The sequence below is a fragment of the Pinus tabuliformis genome, chromosome 9, assembly GCF_031772625.1.
Source record: "Pinus tabuliformis cultivar Carrire ecotype Pingquan chromosome 9, CPIR1, whole genome shotgun sequence".
In the NCBI taxonomy this organism is placed as follows: domain Eukaryota; kingdom Viridiplantae; phylum Streptophyta; class Pinopsida; order Pinales; family Pinaceae; genus Pinus; species Pinus tabuliformis.
The window spans coordinates 1,954,445,782-1,954,467,276 of NC_142307.1; the positions used below are offsets into that span (position 1 = coordinate 1,954,445,782).

At 35.8% G+C, this 21,495-nt stretch overlaps 1 pseudogene; it reads left to right on the plus strand.

The window, feature by feature from the left end:
• The window catches only part of LOC149156796 (protein TRAUCO pseudogene), a 41,329-nt pseudogene extending 22,482 nt beyond the window's left edge, over nucleotides 1-18,847 (plus strand).
• Nucleotides 18,848-21,495: the final 2,648 nt, after the last annotated feature.

The window sequence follows — 21,495 nt, forward strand, 5'->3', positions numbered from 1 at the left end:
CACATGCCTTGAACCCAAAATTTTATGATGAGGAGCTTATTGCTCAAAGCAATGGGAAAAGGAAGGCACCCCAAAAGGATAGAGAGGTGGCTAATGGGGTGAAAAAACCCTTATGAGAATATTTCCATCTCATCTATACAAGGAGGTAAAGGAAGAATTTGCCAGTTTTGCTGCAGGATTAGATGATTATGCAGATATATCAATTTTGGAGGAGAGAAGCACCATGAATCTAGTTAAGTGTTGGATTTGTAATGGAGCGAATGATTTACATTTGCAAAACCTTGCCATTCATGTTCTTTCACAAGTGGCAAGCTCTTCATCAGCAGAAAGGAATTGGAGCACCTATGGTTTTATTCATTCTTTGAAGCACAATAGGTTGGGCTCACAAAAGGCAGAGGATCTTGTTTATGTGCACTCCAACCTTCACCTTGCATCTCGTAGGGGTCTAGAATAAAACAATGGTCCTTCTAAAGAATGGTATGTGAATGCAGAAAGTCCTGTTTTCGATCTCTCTCTTGTTGCCCTAAATATTGAGGTGCAGCTTGGAAGTAGAATTGGCCCATCATCTTCTTCAGCACCACCATCCACTGTTGAGCATGCTTCGGCTTTTATTTTTTATGAGGATTAGTCTTTTGTCTTTATAGTTCTTGCAGCCTCATAGTCTTTATTGTACTTGTAGCCTCATATATATAATAAAGGCTGATTTTGAGATTTGGATATATATTAAAGGTTGATTTTGGATATTCCGATATTGCTATTTTTATTATGTGATCATTCATGAGTAAATGTGATATAAATTTAATCATAATGTTTAAACTTTAAATGTAATAAATTATAATGTATCATGTATACTTTATGATCGCACATAACATTTCTTAAATTTCCTAAATTCTAATATTATATATATATATATATATATATATATATATATATATATATATATCGAGTTTCCCCGTTTCCAAAATTTGGGGAGTCAAGTTTCATACCCATGCCCTTTTTGGAAACTCGTATGTTATGAAACCAGCTCAAGAAAAGATAGAAAAGATAGATCAACGCCTTAGAATTCAGCCTCTTCGAGGGGGAAACCTCCTTTACATTACATAAATGAATAATTCTTGGATGATACAAATGAAAATACCTCCTTTCTATATATAGGAGTCTAAGGGGTCATAACATAATCAGAGCCGACATAACAATAATAATGTAAGGGCACAATAATAACAATAGTGGGCTTCCATGGGGCACAATAGTAACAATATGGGCACTACATGGGTACATCGATATAATAAGTGGGTTATACTAATAACAATAAGGGGTTACACTAGTAGTATAGAGGCCTAACATGCCCCTCTCCTTCAAAAAGCGTTGTCCTCAACGCTTGAGTATTTCTTGATGCATCTGTATAAAATTCTTGTCCTCCCATGTGGAATATTCAGCAGGTAAGTTCTTCCACTTGATGAGATACTCTGAAATTGATCGATTTTGTAGCTGTCGGGTTCTTGTTTCTGTGACTGCTCCCGGTTCCAATATGACTTTTCCTTCCTCTTTAATTTCTGGCAATATTGTTTGAATTGGGATCTTTTGCAACTTTTGAATAAGTGGCCATACTTCTTCGTCCTTCTTCCATTCATCCCTTGCTTCGTTTATCCAATCTGGTTGGATAATATAAATATCACAAAACAATGCTTCCACATCCTCATCCTTGAAGAGTCTTCCCATTCGGTAAGGTCGCCATTTTTTAAGTGCATGTAGTATTGCCAAAATTTCCTTCTCATAAATAGCTTGCTTGAGATGTAGCAATAAAAATACCCAATCATCTACATCAAAACATTTTTCACTACGATGTTGACCTACCTGTTGTTTCATTTGATTTTGCACCGAAGTGGCGTTATCCTTTAAAAGTTGGAGAACTTGTTGTTGATGCTCGATGTGATCTTTCACTGCCTGAACCTTTTTCTTCTTGATATGTCCTTCTATCTCTAGAGTTTCAGGAGTGGTAATTTCTTCCAATCCTTTACAAGATATGGTGAGATTCATTTCTTGATGCTCGATGTGATATTTCACTTCTTGAACATTTTTCTTCTTTATATGTCCTTCTATCTTGATAGTTTGAGGAGTGGTAATTTCGAACAATGAATTACAAGATATGGTTGGATTCATTTCTTCTTTCTCGATGTGATCTTTCACTTCTTGCACCTTTTTCTTCTTGATATGTCCTTCTATCTTGATGGTTTGAGGAGTGGTAATTCCTGCCAATGCATTACAAGATATGGTTGGATTTATTTTTTCTTCATCTAGGCTTTGTTCCTGGAGTATATCTTCTTCTTTTGACCTTTCTTGCTCCTTTTCTTCTTCCTCTTCACAATCTATGTAGAATAATTTCTTCTCAGCACACTTATGACCTTTAGTGTATTTTCTATCACAACTGTAACAAAGCCCTTTTGCTCTTTTTTCTTCCAATTGTTGTGGTGTCAACCTTATAGGTTGTGGAAGACTCAGGGCAACAACACTTCCGTCTTTATAGTTGTGAGTGGTATGCTTCCTGGTTGCCATAATTTTGCTTTCCATTTTTCTTGCTAACCTGAATGCCTTCTCTAATGAATCAGGTTCCCAAAGGCGAACATCATGTTGGATATTATCTTTTAAATACCCTATGAACACATCAATCCTATGCTCCTCTGGAATATCTTTTTCCCTTATGTTCAATTTTTTGAACTCCTCAATGTGCTCCATTATTGAACCTTTTTGTTTGAGACTTATCAATTAGCTAAAAAAAGTGTTACTTTTTGTATCTTCATAATGTGCTATCAATTCTTCCATAAAAATTACCCAAGTGTTAAATTTTTTACAAGAGCAAAGCCATTGATACCATACAAATTGATTTGGTTCCAAATATACAGTTTCCATACGTACCTTTTGTGTGTTTTGCACATTATTGAGATCGAAGAACTGCTCCATTTGTAATATCCATGTGGCGGGATCCTTGCCATCAAACTTCCTCATATCGATTTTTGGAATATGGTGGGTCTTCGATCCAACATTAGCGTCTATGGAATCATGATTAAAATTTCTTTTGTTCACATCATGAGTTTCCTTTACAACCTTTTCACCATTAGTAAGTATTTCTTGTAGAAAATTTGTCAAATCTTTCTTCAAATCTGCCATTTCTGTCTTCAAATCTGTCTTCAAATCATCCATCTTAGCTTCCATTCCCTTTATATTAGATTCAACACCATTTATCTTAGATTCCACACCATTTATCTTAGATTCCACACCATTTATCTTAGATTCCACGCCACTTATCTTAGCTTTTGTGAGCGTGACATTTGTTGCACTTGTTCTTGTAATTTTGATATATCATGTAGCATTTCTTCCTCTTCTTCATGAGTCATGTTAGAGCTTTCAGGTTCCTTACTAGGTGTTTGCATTTTCTTTCCTCGGGGCATCAGTTACCGATAATAATGCTTTACTATGCCCTTTGAATTCCGTTAAACCAAGCTTACACAAAAATTTAAAAAAAACTACACACCTTTTTTCACTTTATAGAAGCCTGATATTGAATCTAATGTATCTCTGTAATTTTAGATCATCAAGTTCTGAAATTGTGACCTGTAGTAGCCTTCTGTGTCCTCTTTCCAATGCCAAAAGTCTGACCCAAATTGGATTCTCCAAGGAAGAGTTATGTGAAATCTCCCACAATGACTTTCTTTTAGACTAGTTCAGTAGAGCGAACTTGTACGACGTGCCACGAGTCACTGTTTCAACCTTTGAATCTGCAACACGCATACAAGAAACTACATGTTGAGCCTTAGTTTTGGTCTTATTTTTCTCAAAGAAACTTACTTATCCATCTATTTTCCATCCATTTTCCCTTCATTTATCCCATTTTGATGTATATTTGATATCCATTCAGGTATTTAATTTTAATTTTTCAATTTCTAAAGTTTTTATGAAAATTTGGTTTTTAGTGCAAAATTGGCAGATTCAGAAATTCCGGTAATAGCTCTATGATTGATATGGTTGCAGGACACTTGGGCACGAATTGAATGCATGGATGGACAACTTGGGAACTAGGACTAAGCCAGCAATGCTTAGTTCGAACTAAACAAGCTTTATTAGGCCCATTTGGTGCTAGTCAACCATGACTAGTCATGCAGGAATCCCATAGAAATAGGGTTGTTTTGAGTTTTCATAGGAATGGTCATCTTTCTTGGGTTGGGGATAATCAATTCGACTTGGATAGGTGGATGAGAGTAGATGGGTTTGTTTGAGTGATTATAGATCAGTTTGTTCATGAGACTTCTTATTTAAAGCCAAAACTTTGATGGCTTATGTATTGATTTTTGATATACTTTTATGCTGAGACATCTTTTGGATTGAGAAGTAATTTGAAGACTTGTGTTATTATTATTTTGCTATGCAATGCTATAGATGTGTGACTGATCTAAGCTTCTGATATCACCTCTCAAAGTGTGCAAGGCAAGGGTGGAGGGCCCCCACTCCAAGCTAAGTACACTTCCATGATAAACTAGTTTTATTTCATTGTAATTTGGTTGATTGTAGCACTAGTTTTTCAAAGCTTTATTTCAGTTTGTTTTATGGTTTATGCATAGTGATTGATTTCATTTGTTAATAGCTTATTCATCACTTTATTGAGTTGGAAAAACAGATGTTCAAGTTGGACATCCCTTCTGCTAAATGATGAATCAAAACTAGTTTCTTTTTGTTTACATGCAAGCAGTTTTATTTCCATTTAGATTTAGATATTGAGATGAATGAATTATGATGGAATATCTTATGTGTCTCTTAAGTTAAGAGCTTCTTTCATTTATAATTTATGCATCTTGAGCTTTTGGTTTCAATCTCTGATTCATTAAGTGATAATTGAGGTGAAGGTGGACTTCTTGAGGTCAAGAACCCTTTCAATGTTTTTATCTTTTTGAGCTGATTGAATTAGAGTTATAAGATGTATTATCTTTAGTTTTTGAATAAATTATCTTTCAAGGTTTGTTTATATCTGATCTTCACATATAGTGAACTTGCCTCAAAGCATAAACAACCCAGATTGATAAGAAATAATTGTGTTAATTTAGGACCGTAAATTAGCTCAATATTTTGGCGCCATTGCCGGGGAGGCAAATATCGGCATAGTCAATAGAAAGATAAAAAATTCAAAATCACAAAAACATTAGTTACATCCCATTTTAGTTATGTTTCTTTATGCCTAGATATAGAGATCCTCAAGGTAGATTTATTAAAAACCCCCCAACAATAGAAATAGGATCAACACACACTCCCGTTACTGGTAATCCAACAATTGAGGAGTTGGTAGAAAAGCAAAGAAATGGCCAAAGATTAACCTTGATTGAAAGGCAAACTTTGTTAGCTTGGGAAGCAAAAAAAAAATTCTCCACTTCCAGAAAACAAAAAGAGAAAGGAAAACAACCTGTTTTTCCATCCATCGATCCTCCTATCTTCCAACAATTTGAAATTCCTCTTGAAATTGAAATAAATCAAACAATGGCAGAAGAGGGACATGGATCCGTTATTCTCACTCTTGAACAACAAAGAGATGAATTTGAAAGACAACGGAGAGAATGGAGAAGGAAGAGAGAGGAAGAGGCAAAACAAGAAAATGATAGGAAGCTAGAAAACGACCGGAAAAGACAAGAAGATGGACTTGACCAAGAAACTACTTTCGGTTTTCCGATAGTAGATACAAGTGCAATACTGGGAGAAGAAGTAAAAATGAAAAACATTCCACCTTCTGTATTGCCAAACTTCTATGGAATGTCTACAGAAGATCCTGATTCATTCATGTTTGAATTTGATATCTTATGTAGAACATATGGATATACTGATGATGTTCATAAGCTTCGTCTTTTTCCTGCAACATTAAAAGTAGCGGCTTTAAAATGGTTTATGGGTTTAGGAGAACAAACAATAGCCTCCTGGGATGATATGGGAACCGTCTTCCTTAAGAAATATCAAGCTTATTGTATATCTAGAGATTCAAAGGAAGATGTGTTTAGAATGACACAACATGAAGATGAAAGTTTAGAAGAATATTTAGAAAGATTCGCATATAATCTTCAGAAGTCTAAACAACATTCTCTAACTCAAGAAATTGTTCGCACAATCTTTCTCAAAGGTGTAAGGGATCAATACCTTGACATTTTGAATGTGATGGGCAAAGGAGACATTTCAAACCTTCCATTTGATGAAATTGTCGAGTTATGTCAGAAATATTCTAGAGGAAGATCAAAAACCGGAAGAAGGGAAGTGAGTTCCAAAGCAGCAAAGTCAGCTGCAGGAGGGATAATAAGAGCTGAAATAGGAAGTCTATTGGAAAATTTCAAAACAGATCTTTTGAGTACATTGGGAACACAAGTGGATGTGCTAAAGGCAAACAAGAAAAAGGAAGAACAAGAACAAGCCTTAGCAATATTTTGTTCAAAATGTAAAAAGAAACATCCTTTGAGAGACTGTCCTTTGGATAGTATTCAGGTTTGTGGTCTTTGTATAGGAAATCATTCCACGGAGAGTTGTGTAAAATTGAAAGAGTTACAAATAAACTCAATGGAAGAAGTGCCAGGGACGAAAGGTTTCTATTATGTTGCACCACGGAGACCATGGCCACCTAGAATGCCTCCACCAAATCAACCACAATTCCCTCAGAAAAATTATGCTTATCCACCTTATAATCCTTGGACCCCTCCAATGCCATGGCAAGCTTGGCCTCCACAACAATATTCACAACAACCTGCACAAGGTTGGAGAGGATATAGTTATGGAAACCAGCAACCTCAATATACTATAGTATATTAATTTCTATATAGCTATTAATTAATATATTTTAATTATTATATTATATTATATTAATTAAATATAAATATGAATTATTTATATTTGTTAATATGATTTGGTTTAAATATATTAAATATATTAATTTAGTTATATATAAATTAATATATATTGCCCTAGTTTTTTATTAGAATTATTTTATAGAATTAGCCTCTTTAATATAATACTTAACTCTTTAATGCTATAATACATTAATTTCTATATAATTATTAATTAATATATTAATCATTATATTAATCAATTATAAATATTTATTATTTATAATTGTTAATATAAATTAGTTTAATATATTAAATTAATTTATATAGAAATTTAATATATTTTAGTTCAATCAATCAATTTTCTAATGTTAGTTTGAGTTCTAACCGTTTTTATTCAATAGGTTTTAAGCCTAGATATAAGCTCTGCAAAAATTTTAATAAAAACTTTAATAAAAATTTTAATAAATATTAATATATAAAATAAAGTAATTTATTAGAATTAAAATAAAAATAATAAAAATAAAAATAAAAATTTCTGATTTTAGCCGACAGTGGGTTATTTCTTGAGATTTGTCCTCATTAGTATTTATTCTATCTGATGTGCTCTTCTTTATCATCATTCTTTAACCCTGAAGATGGATCCCATTTGGGATTTGAAACGTTGGTGTAAAAATGTTCATACTGTGGATTCTCTGGTTCCTGATTCACAAGATAAAAACCACAGATCTCTTAAATCCAAAACCTCAACAGTATCAACAACAATACCAGCAACAAAATCAAAAACCATTTGCATATCCACAATATCCGCAATCCATACCCTTTCAACAACAACATTCTGTATATCCACCATCCATCCTATTTCCACAACAGAATCATCTCTCGTTGTTGACTCAACCACAACAATTACAGCTACCTGCAAATCAACCCAGACCAACTCAACTGCCAGCCCAACCAATGGCCAATCCAAATAACAGGGTGGACAAATCTGCATACATTGTAGAGGAAGCAGCATGTTTTCCTACATATTCAATCCTTCCTCTTGATGATGTCCATCTAAGATCTGGAAAAGTGCTTAAAAAGGATTCTCCTCCAATTATAGAAGAACCAACTGAACAGGGAGAATCATCTAAAACATCACAAGCTGAGGTACAAAATCAGAAAGGAACAAATGTTACAACACAAACACCACCTTATCCTGAAAGGTTGGTGGAGCAACAAAACCAAATAACCCTTCCTGAATTTGATATCTTAGATGAGTTAAAAAATGCATATGTCAAAATTCCTTTATTAAAAGCAATTAAAGAAATACCAATATATGCAAAAACAATAAAGGAATTGTGCATTCAGAAAGAAAGAAAGAAAAAGGATCCTACAACAATCCAAGTCATTGGTAAATTAGCAAGTCTCATGTCTACTCAAACCATAGTAGAAAAATATATTGATCCTGGTATCCCAATGGTTACCATATCAATAAATAATTTCTTTGTACCAAACACATTAATAGACTTGGGAGCAGCTATAAACGTAATGACAATGGAGACAATGAAAACTTTGCAATTAAACAACATTAGATCAACTTCAACAGTCTTGGAATTAGCAGATAGATCCAAAGTTGTTCCTGAAGGAATGTTAGAAGATATCATAGTCTCCTTGGATTCATGGGAGTCTCCTGTTGACTTCTTGATCTTGCAACCAAAGACAAACTTGGGAGGACATCCTCTGATTTTAGGCAGACCATGGTTAGCCACTGCTGATGCCTTCATAGGATGCAGATCTGGAAGTATGATAATTTCACATGGAGATGAAAGGAAACATATCACTCTTTATTCACCTGCACAAACCACTTCTTTAGAATCAATACTTGAAACTCAGGAAAAGCAACAAACAAAAGCAGTTTTAAGTATAAATCAATTCTTTGATTTTAGAGAAGAAGAAGAGAATGAAGATTTGATGGACCTTTTTATCTCATAACCAAGTATCTCAGAGCAGCTTAGAGAAGCTCAATATGAAGCTGCAAACAAACTTTTGAATCAATGTTTTCAGGAAACCTGTACTGTTCAAACTTTGCAGAAATCTTTTATGGACATCTTTCCTGTAAACACTGTCTCCACTCCTACGACAAAAACAATTGAGGTATATCCTGGAAAGCAATTAAACATTGGAAATCAATTGCAATTAGCACAAGAGCAAGAGGTATTTGCACTATTACAAAAATATTCAAAAGCTTTTGCTTGGGATTATACTGATATGCAGGGAATTCATCCTAGCACATGTATCCACCACATCTACACAGATGACTAGCTTAAACCTGTAAGACAACCTCAAAGACGAACGAATCCGATGATGAAGGAAATAGTGAAAGAGGAGTTACAAAAATTGTTGCAAGTTGGATTTATTTATCCTATTTTAGATAGTCAATGGGTTTCTCCACTGGTTATTGTGCCAAAGAAAAATGGAAAATGGAGGGTATGTGTAGACTACCGGGAATTAAACAAAGCTACACTCAAAGATCATTTTCCTCTACCTTTCATTGATCAAGTGTTAGACTCATTAGCTGGCAAGAAATTTTTCTCCTTCTTAGATGGGTTTAGCGGATACAATAAGATCAGAATAGCAGAAGAAGACCAAGACAAAACAACATTTACTTGCCCATGGGGAACCTATGCATATAATGTTTTGCCATTCGGTCTATGCAATGCACCTGCAACTTTTCAAAGAGCAGTACTTGCAATATTTGATGATCTAATTCATGAATGTGTAGAGGTCTACATGGATGATTTCACAGTTTACGGAAACACATACAGTGATTGTTTAAAGAACCTTGAGAAAGTCTTGAAGCGATGCATTGAAACAAATTTGTCATTAAGCAATGACAAATGCTATATGATGTTGACAGAGGGAATAGTTCTGGGACACCACATTTCTGCTTCAGGAATAAAGGTGGATCCAGCCAAGATCCAAGTCTTAGTAAACTTAATGCCTCCAACAACAAAGAAAGAGGTTAGAAGTTTCTTAGGCTATGCAGGCTATTATAGACGATTTATTGAAAACTTTAGTAAAATAGCCCAACCTCTGTTCAAATTATTAGCAAAAGACATTGAATTTCATTGGACAAATGATTGTCAAAATGCATTTCAAATTTTGAAAGAGAAATTGTTTGTCGCCCCCATTCTTCGTGGACCAAATTGGTCTTTACCATTCCATATCTCAACTCATGCATCTGATACAGCAATAGGTGCCTCTTTGGGACAGAAAGAGAACTTGTTTACTTATGCAATATATTTCACCAGTAAAAATCTAACACCTGCAGAAATGAACTACACAGTCACAGAACGAGAAATGTTAGCTGTTATACATGCAGTCAATAAATTCCGGCACTATATAACAAGATATCAAGTTTTCATCCATATTGATCATTCAACAATCAAATATTTGATGAACAAACCAATCACTAATGGACGAATAACAATATGGTTACTGTTACTACAAGAATTTAATATCACAATACAAGACCGGCCAGGAAGAGAAAATCAAGTGGCTGACTTTCTATCCCGCATACACTCACCCTCTTATCCAAATCCAGTTGTAGATAACTTTCCTGATGAACACCTGTTTGCCATCACAGTTAAAACACCATGGTTTGCAGATATTGCAAACTATTTGTCATCTGGAAGGTTTCCAGCTCAATTCACTAAAGAGAAAAAACACAAAATTGTTAGAGCAAGCTCTAGATATACATGGGTCAATGGTAATCTATTTTATACTGGTTTAGATCTAATAATTAGAAAATGCGTACGAGAAGATGAAATATTAGACATTCTAAGAGCATGTCATGATGAACCCTGTGGTGGCCATTTTGCAGATAAACGAACGGCATATAAGGTGCTGCAGATAGGCTATTACTGGCCATCCATCTTCAGAGACTCTAAGAAGTATGTCAAGCAATGTGATAGCTGCCAGAGAACAGGACGACCAATAACATCAGATGAAATGCCACTGAAGCCACAGTTTCTCATAGAACCATTTGAGCAGTGGACACTTGACTTTGTTGGACCTATCAATCCGCCATCAAATGGGAAGAGGTACATCTTAGTATGTACAGACTATGTAACCAAATGGGCAGATGCAAAAGCAGTTAACAGAGCAACAGAAGATACAGTGGTCACCTTTCTTTTTGCAGAAATCTTTGTCAGATATGAAGTACCTAGACAAATTGTAACAGATCAAGGAACACAGTTTACATCAAAGTTGGTACGAGATCTCACAGAGAAATACAAGATCAAGCACAGGAAATCGACACCATATCATCCACAAGCAAATGGTCAAGTCGAATCAACAAATAAAGTCCTGGAAAATATTATGACCAAGACAGTACACATGAATAGAAAAGACTGGTCTGAAAAATTAAAGGATGCGCTCTGGGCCTATAGGATCACTTGGAAAACAACAACTGGTTTCAGTCCATACCAGTTAGTATATGGGAAGGAAGCCTTACTTCCTATAGAGTTTCAGATACATACATACAGACTAGCAGCTGAATTAGGACTCGACTTGACAGAAGCACAACAGCAGCGGATCATGGAACTGAATCAGTTAGATGAGCATCGTCAGCAAGCTATGGAACATACTACATTAGTGCAACAACAAAGAATGAAGTGGCACGACAGATACATTAAAACAAAGACATTTCACAAGGGAGACTGAGCATTGCTTTTCGACTCCAAATTCAAAGACTTCAAAGCAAAGTTCACAACACACTGGCTAGGCCCATATGAAATTGAAGAAATCTTTGACAATGGAGCGGTAAGAATCAAGACAATCGACCAGGATTCCACCTCATTTACAGTAAATGGAAATCGGCTCAAAGTTTACAATAGGCCTATCAGTAAAGAAGCATTTATGAAACAACTGATCGAAGACACAGAACTCGAACTCATGGCGCCAGATTCGCTATCTTCCAGTCAACTAGTTGAATAAAATTTAAAAAAAAAAAACAAAAAATGAAAAAAGAGAGAGAAAATATCTAAAAAAAACATCAAAATAAATAAACTGTTTGCAAGTGAAAACTAGGCAACTGGCACATTGCAAACATGAATTCATAGGGGAAAACCAGGGTCACTTGGACTCTATGAATTCTTTCTACTTGTTCTACAGTTCTCTGATCTCTTTACTGCAGGTACACTCCACCAACCAATGACTTGAGGACAAGTCAACTCTTCAACAAGGGGGGAGACTTGCATTTGCTTTTTAAGTGGACAGCTGAAGTTGCAACCATCAGCTCTTTAGCTGGAAACAAGACCTGTATTGTCAATAGAAGGACCTGATATACCAAATCATTGCCAGGGGACCTGAAAGACCTGCCAATGTCAACACAACATGTGCATCTTTTGCAAGCAGAAAAAGGGACCTGAAACAATGCATCATTACAGAGGGACCTGATTATCAAGCCAAGATTAGAACCTGAAGAACAAGGAGCAGCAATAAAGTCTACATTGGAATCCATCTACAATCAATTAATTTCATCCACTTGCACAGCTATCATCAATAATTTCATCCACTTGCACAACCATCATCCAGGGAAGTATACATACATGGTCATTTTGTACTTTAAAAATTCAAATTTTTCGTAGAAATTCTTAGTTTTTGTTAAGTTGGAATTAGTACCTGAGGATATTCATTATCATTTACATCCTATATTCCTATAACCCCTATACATATAACCCTATTCCCTTTTATTTCCATACATTCCCCTCTTTTTACTAACCCTAATACCCCTAAGTAGTTTTCTTTGCAAGCTTAAAAAGGCCAAACTAGGACAACTTTCAACCTACATATACAAGTTCATGCAACTCAGAGCATTAGTAATGGGAATAATTTTAAACATGACCCCAATGGTCATTTTAAAATTATAAAACTATGTTATATAAAGTCAAAACAAAAAGCAAAACCTATGCGCTATATGGAAATCAACAAAAATATATACCTACGCGCTATATGGAAATCAAAACATATATATACCATAATATATATGGACATATCAAATAATACATATACCGAAGGTTGACAAAGGGAACGAATGCATTATCAAATGTGCACAAGGTATATGGTAAAGGGTATATATTCATGTTGCATATATGAAAATTTTCAAATAACGCGCATATGGTATATGGAAAGGCATATAACATGGTCACAAAGCAAAGGTTGATGAACGATAATGAGACATGGTGGAAGGCCGAGCATGAACAAACGACGGAACGGTGGGTATCCAAACATCATAGCATAAGGTATCATTACACAGTGGGCAAAGGAATACGGGGTAGTGGAGCATACGATGGTAGGTGTAATAATGAACCATTGTAATGAACCTCATACGACAACCGGTCAGCAATTTACACGGTGGCATGGTGATTTATGCACCCATTGGTTGACACAATACACAGGGATCATGCGTACCAAGCCACGACTCGACGTCCTCATGACACAGTCGGGCGACTGGTCAAGAGGACGACGATGTAAGCCATGACCATTCAACCACCAATGAAATACATCGCGGTACAGTCGAAACGGTCATGAACACTGACCGACCCATGAACAGTTAAACCATAACCCTGTGTCGTGTTCAAACGTATTCCTCATCACTGCATAAGCTCAGAAATTGTGTTTGAAGCTGCCGCCCAGTGAAAAGAGAAGCGCATTGAGTCGGGGAAATTTAAAGAGGAGAGTTGTTCCGAAATTGATGTTTGCATAACGGATTTCTAGGGATTTATTGAGGTAAGGTGTGGTTGTTTTACAAGCTCGGCACAGTGAACCAAAGTTGAACTCACAGTTGTTTTTAATAACAATCGTTTGTCTTGCCACCAGTCCAATTGAAACGGTTAAACTGAAGTTTGGAGCGTCGATATCTTTCCAGGTGCTCGGTGATCAAAGGTAAGCCGCAAACGTAGCCCCCAACTTGGTGATTTGCTGCATAAAAAGTGGAATGAATCCTTAGTGGATCAGTATTCATTTAAATGTGACGGATTTTCATGGTTAACACGTAGACTTTGGCAATAAATATGGACTTGTATGACTGTGCCGTGTCAAACATAGCCCATAAACTAAGGAAATACACAGTGTCGTATTGTTAAATGTGGAATGGCGGTGAATGTTAATAGGAACGTTGTAGAATGCCATTTAGTTGCGCGTTGTACATTTGTATTGATATATAGAAGCGTTGTGTGTTGCCATATAGTTGTGCGCCGAATGAAAACAAGCAGTCAAGCACCACATGCATCCCTTGCTGCGCACTAATTCATATCAAAACAGAGGATTGTTAATCAAAACAGAGGGTTGTTATGTTGAATGTCCAACGCCATTTTAATGAAGGGAATGTATATCAAATCGTTTGAATATGCTGTGTACGTTTTGTTTTGAGCCGAGACAGCCGAGAGCGGTGTTGCAAATTTTTCATGAGCCGAGGATTGTATTTTGCCAAAAAAAATTGTGATTTGTTTTTAAGACCGTGAGCATGATTTCAAATGCAATTATGTTTATTTTCAGAGGCTGAGCGTATGTGAATAGCCCTTTGGTTTCCATGCTAAGATTGAATCGCCCTCGTGCTCATAGCCTTGATTGCACCTGAGTTAAGGCCGAGGCCGTGCGCATCATTTTTGCATAGTACACAGTCAATTTTTTTTTTTTAAATGATGATATATTGGGTTAGGCCGAGAGCATTTTTGTACATTTGTTAGTGAGGCCGAGAGCCAAATATAGGTGCATTACACAGTTTTCATTGTTAAAACATAAACAGTCATCAATGATTTGAATTTTGGCAAAATAAAAAGATCAGGAGCATGAATGAACATCGTTTGCATGTATATTTTTGTTTTCAAAAACAGGGGGCAGTATATTAACAGGGTATACAGATATTTCTTGCATTGAACAGGGGTTAAAACAGTGCTGTTGCAGAGGGCAGAGTCAAACAGAGGTGAATTAAGTTGATTGAAAAAGGAAGGTAAGGTTCTTCGCCTTCAAAAATTTCATTTCGAAATCGAACAAATAATTGCATCTTTCTTTCAAAATGAAATTAGTAACAGCAGAGGAATTTATTCATTGGTTTACAGAAGCAATGTCAAACAGAGTAGAGCCAAAATTCCAGATAGAGAGTTGGGGGAAGGAAAAAATAGAAAAACTTTATCAAGCAGGGATGATCAGTTTCCTACAAAAATTTGATGGCCACTCTGAACAAATAACCAGAGAGTTTATAAACAATTTCAATCAAGACCAGACACGGGTGGGAGATGTCATTATTCTGGTAACCCAGGAATATCTTTCCCAAGCCTTAGATCTTCCCATGATAGGTGAGAAGTATTACAAAGGCCTGCACTTTAAAGAGAAAGCTTGGACTTTCTTTCTAGAGAAGAACTGAAAGGGGACATTTGACAGGACAAAAGGGATACCCAGGGAATGGTTTAATGAACCATGGGGTGAGTTGGTTTTGGTTATCCAAAAATTCTTGACCTATGATAGGGGGTATAGCATGGCTCACTTGTATCATGTCAGACTTCTGCAGCATATAAAAGGGGATGATAGGATAAACATGCCTTATTTCTTATATAGGAGCCTCTTGAGAATGATAGAAACAGTCAAACATGAACGCAGGCCTAAAGCAGGACAGATGTACCATCCAGGATTAATCAAAATCCTAGTTGAGTATCAGGTGAGATCACAGGCCATAGTGTGGCGAGAATTCATGTCTAAAAATAAATTCATTGAACAGGTTCATGAGGTACAGGACAAAACAGAGCAGGAAAACATAGGAGTAATGAACTCACCCTTATATCCTAGAACAAGAGCCAAACAACAGAACAGCATGGCCATGGAAGAAAATGAAACATCTATTATGTCTATTCCTAGGCAATTTAGGAGTAAGAGTCCTATTGACTTAGAGAAGGAAGTAGAAACATATTCCCCAAGACAGCAAGAAGAAAATGATTTTGCACAAGAGGCATTTGAGAAGGATTCTTCCTATAATGATGCAGCAGCATCACTTATGAAAACAACACAGGATTTTGAGAGAGAACTTAACTTAGGAAGAATCAGAGATCTAACTGACCAATTGGAAATTAGCAAAATCTTAGAGAAGCAATTAAAGGAAGAAAATAAGGCAAATAAGAAAGATAATGCTAAATTGGTCAAAGCAAATGAGAAACTGAATGAAGAATTGGGGAGGCTAAAGAGGAAAAATGATCTACTCTCTAAGCAAGCATTTAAGTGGCTAAAGGAAAAGAACATGTGGCAGGAAAAATATGAAAAACAAAAGGTCAAAGCAGCTTTGTTTAGGGAGAGACATGATACAGGTTTGGATTGTTTGGCCAGGGCAGCACAGCAGGAGGCATCTACAGGTACAACATCTACTTCAGAAAGGCGAAGGTCAAAGAGGAACAAGCAAGCATGGGGACATGCTTGATGATAAGCAAGGGAGAGATGTTGAACCTTAGTTTTGGTCTTATTTTTGCTCAAAGAAACTTACTTATCCATCTATTTTCCATCCATTTTCCCTTCATTTATCCCATTTTGATGTATATTTGATATCCATTCAGGTATTTAATTTTAATTTTTCAATTTCTAAAGTTTTTATGAAAATTTGGTTTTTAGTGCAAAATTGGCAGATTCAGAAATTCCTGTAATAGCTCTATGGTTGATATGGTTGCAGGACACTTGGGCACGAATGGAATGCATGGATGGACAACTTGGGAACTAGGACTAAGCCATCAATGCTTATTTCGAACTAAACAAGCTTTATTAGGCCCATTTGGTGCTAGTCAACCATGACTAGTCATGCAGGAATCCCATAGAAATAGGGTTGTTTTGAGTTTTCATAGGAATGGTCATCTTTCTTGGGTTGGGGATAATCAATTCGACTTGGATCGGTGGATGAGAGTAGATGGGTTTGTTTGAGTGATTATAGATCAGTTTGTTCATGAGACTTCTTATTTAAAGCCAAAATTTTGATGGCTTATGTATTGATTTTTGATATACTTTTATGCTGAGACATCTTTTGGATTGAGAAGTAATTTGAAGACTTGTGTTATTATTATTTTGCTGTGCAATGCTATGGATGTGTGACTGATCTAAGCTTCTGATATCACCTCTCAAAGTGTGCAAGGCAAGGGTGGAGGGCCCCCACTCCAAGCTAAGTACACTTCCATGATAAACTAGTTTTATTTCATTGTAATTTGGTTGATTGTAGCACTAGTTTTTCAAAGCTTTATTTCAGTTTGTTTTATGGTTTATGCATAGTGATTTATTTCATTTTTTAATAGCTTATTCATCACTTTATTGAGTTGGAAAAACAGATGTTCAAGTTGGACATCCCTTCTGCTAAATGATGAATCAAAACTAGTTTCTTTTTGTTTACATGCAAGCGGTTTTATTTGCATTTAGATTTAGATATTGAGATGAATGAATTATGATGGAATATCTTATGTGTCTCTTAAGTTAAGAGCTTCTTTCATTTATAATTTATGCATCTTGAGCTTTTGGTTTCAATATCTGATTCATTAAGTGATAATTGAGGTGAAGGTGGACTTCTTGAGGTCAAGAACTCTTTCAATGTTTTTCTCTTTTTGAGCTGATTGAATTAGAGTTATAAGATGTATTATCTTTAGTTTTTGAATAACTTATCTTTCAAGGTTTGGTTATATCTGATCTTCACATATAGTGAACTTGCCTCAAAGCATAAACAACCCTGATTGATAAGAAATAATTGTGTAAATTTAGGACCATAAATTAGCTCAACACTACAGTCTGTCCTCTTTCTGTACCTTCTTGCGAAATTTCAATCCGATCCCCAGAGAGAAAGTTATGACGATTTTCCCCAGGTCACCTGTTTTGAATGTAATTCAGGAGTCAGCAAAAAGACCCACTTCCTTAGATCATAACTCCGCAAATATCGCGTGAAAAGCTCTGAAATTCGGACCCAAGGTTCACCGTGATTTCTTCTCAAATGGGTTTTCTTTCCAACTTCTGAAACATCACAGAAAAAAGTTATAGCGAAAATGCCACGATGACTTGTTTGGAGCAGCGAAACCCTAGAATCCAAAGCTCTGATACCAAATGTTATGAAACCAGCTCAAGAAAAGATAGAAAAGATAGATCAACGCCTTAGAATTCAGCCTCTTCGAGGGGGCAACCTCCTTTACATTACATAAATGAACAATTCTTGGATGATACAAATGAAAATACCTCCTTTCTATATATAGGAGTCTAAGGGGTCATAACATAATCAGAGCCAACATAACAATAATAATGTAAGGGCACAATAGTAACAATAGTGTGCTTCTATGGGGCACAATAGTAACAATATGGGCACTACATGGGTACATCGATATAATATGTGGGTTATACTAATAACAATAAGGGGTTACACTAGTAGTATAGAGGCCTAACCCTGTTTCCCCATTTCGCACAACTTAGGTTTTAAATGAAAAAAACAATATAATATCAAAACATTACATACACGCAAAAAATTAAAAATCTTAAATATTTTAGCTTTTTTTGCCAAGAAGATGTTACAACAAGGAAAATAACAGGGTTTTAGTTTGTGTTAATCTTTTTACTGGCTGCATTTTATTGAATTTGTTTCTCAGCCTTGCCTATGTTACAAGCTTGGTTATAACATTTTCTTAAACTCTTTTAGTCGTTAACCTCACCTCTTTAAAATGTGTGCAGGAAGCGAGATATCATTCTTTATAAATGGGATATGTCAAGGTGTTGCTTTCAAGGATATAAATGGTGGCAGATATTACCCTGCAGCTTCCTTTTACACCCTTCGAAATCAACCTAACTGTACAGTGCAGTTTAATTTTGGACCAGAATTTGATTGCTTTCCTGAGGACTTTGGCAATCGACCCCTGCCTAAGGCCATGTCTGAGGCTTCTTATTGTGGAATTGATAGACAAGCAGTCCACCATGGAGAACTTCTTGTTGAAAGTGGTCAATCTTCAGAAAAGAAAGCCTGACTTTTTTGGTATATTGTTTCATTTTAGAACTAATTTAGTATATGTTTGTTGTTGGTGTTGCTTACCTTTGCATAAAATCATGATCTATGTGGTGCAGTGGTGGAAATTATTTTATAACATTCTAGATTTCGTAATAATTAGTATGAAAAAAAATTATGTTATGTTGAATGAAACCTTGCAAATGTCTCTCAGGTGAAAGTGGACAATCATGCAACTGATGTCCTTGCAATGGGTTGCATGGTGAACGTTACCAAGTAATTCATGTTGGAATTTTCATCAGGATATTGAAAAAAGTGAAAATGCAGATTAGACATCCGACCCATGTTTTGGAAATGTGTTTGGTGCATTTTTCTAGCTATAACTATTTAATCAAAGTGAATGGAGGGAAGAATTTATTTTTAGGTTAGAAATATGGATAAATTGTAAGAAAGCTTATTTATTTTAGGGAAAAGGACATTTTGAACGTGTCTTTTGTCAACTTCACTATTCCATGCACTGAATTGATTATTACAATTATAGGTTTCCTGCACATCATGTTCCTAATGTGCTTGACCATGATTTTTTCTCTCGTCCTGACAAACTCTAGTATCTAGAATCTAAAACTGTTGTGCAGATCTTGAATCTGTTTTGTTTGATTAATTGCGCTTTACATGCAGACTGTATCAGATAGCAGATGATTAGGATCTCAACCAGGATTTGGAGCTCATTCTTATCTATGCTTGTAAGACAACAAAAGTACTATCTTACAGTTGATGCTATGCAAAGTGTTGCATTATTATTCATATTTATGACTTCCACTAGTGGATGTTTTGTATCAAAATCCCTGATTAGACTCTGCTCCATGCAAGTTGAGAGAATTTCTATTTTTAGACCACGATTCCATAGTGGATAACTTATAAGATAACTTGCTTAAATACGGATTGATGCATGAGAACTAACGTGATTATAAAATTATTCTTTTCTACAGGTTTATTACTTGTTGAACATTGTGTTTAGCATTTGAAGTGTCTAGGCTGTAGACTCTATTTTGGATACATTAAAAATGAGTTTTATGTCATATTGGAAGGTTTCAATTTTCATAACTCAAAGTCGTTCATGTATAAGACTTTCTGGAATGGGCTAGATCTTATTTTTCTTTCAATCATTCTAGAAATTGAAATTGTTATGCTAATCCAATTACTACCATCCACCCACCAAAATCCAGTGTGCCACAATCTAGTGTGATTTGTAATTGTTTCTTCGCAGACAAGGGTCAATGGCTTTTGCATGGCACACTTCCATGAACAATACTATTACTTAAATGTATGATAGAAGTGTGTAGAGATACATGGTTAGCATGGAAAACGGAAATTTTTATCTGGTCCAATTTGTTGGGTATACGACCAAAGTCCCACATTGACTAGAAGTGGGAAGGATCATGGGTATATAAGGATGGAAAAATATCTCCATTGGTATGAGGCCTTTTGGGGTAAAGCGCAAGAACAAATCCATGAGGGCTTAGGCAGGACTCTGGACACCACATATCTCCACAATGGTATGATATTGTCCACTTTGGGCCTTCCCTCTAGACACCACATATCTCCACAATGGTATGATATTGTCCACTTTGGGCCTAAGCCCTCATGGATTTGTTTTTGGGTTTACCCCAAAAGGCCTCATACCAATGGAGATATTTGTCCATCCTTATATACCCATGATCCTTCCCACTTCTAGTGAATGTGGGACTCTGTTCGTATACCCAACATAATTCTAGAGAACAGCCCTCATTCTTTCTCAAGAATTCTTCCCTTGGTTGTTCAAGGAACAGGGAGAGTTGTTTCTTTTACATGTGCCACAACAGATAGTTTTTTATCATGTTCTTCAATGAGATTTATCGTTTCTATTATGTTCTTCAATCAGATTTGTTGTTGTGCTTTAGACTAAGAGAACCAAAATGATTCTTTCTGATATGAAATTTTATTAACTAAAGGATAGGAGCTTTCTTGTGTTTATTAACAAATTTCTTATTTTGGGGCAATGGAGACTTTAGAAATCTCCACAGTTGAGTTTATGATACATTGATAGATATGCTATGATAAGTAGCAACTAATGTTGCATGGGAACCATCCCTTACATCTACCATCCCTGAGGACTTAGGTACTGTGAGTGGAAGTGCTTGTTTGGAAGGGCATGTCCCTAAGTTTGTGGGTGGCTTCACGATGTCCCCTAGATGCTACTGCAGAAAACATAGAGGTATGGAGATGACCCTCGATGTTTTTGAGTACATTTGGATGCCCTCTATCCAAATTGACATCCATGTGGCATCACTTCTGCAAGAAAAATATCCATGCATTGGTTCAAACTTTTAGACCATGAAGCTATTATTTACACAGCACGTGCGAAAATACTATGTGGTATGTTTTTATGATGGTGGATGATTGCAACAACAGTCTTGATCAAAGTTATTAGAGAAAGAATCGACAAAGCCAGATGATTGGACTGGGTTTGGAAGGTTTCTGGTCAGAACTGGCAATCCAAACTGGTTTGCACTAGTTCTGTCTTGAACCAATGAGAACCAACCAGTTCAAGACAAAACTAAGCAATTTGATTGGTTTTGCGCCAATGCATCTGTATCCCTTAAAAAACCAAAAAAAACGCAAAATATGAAA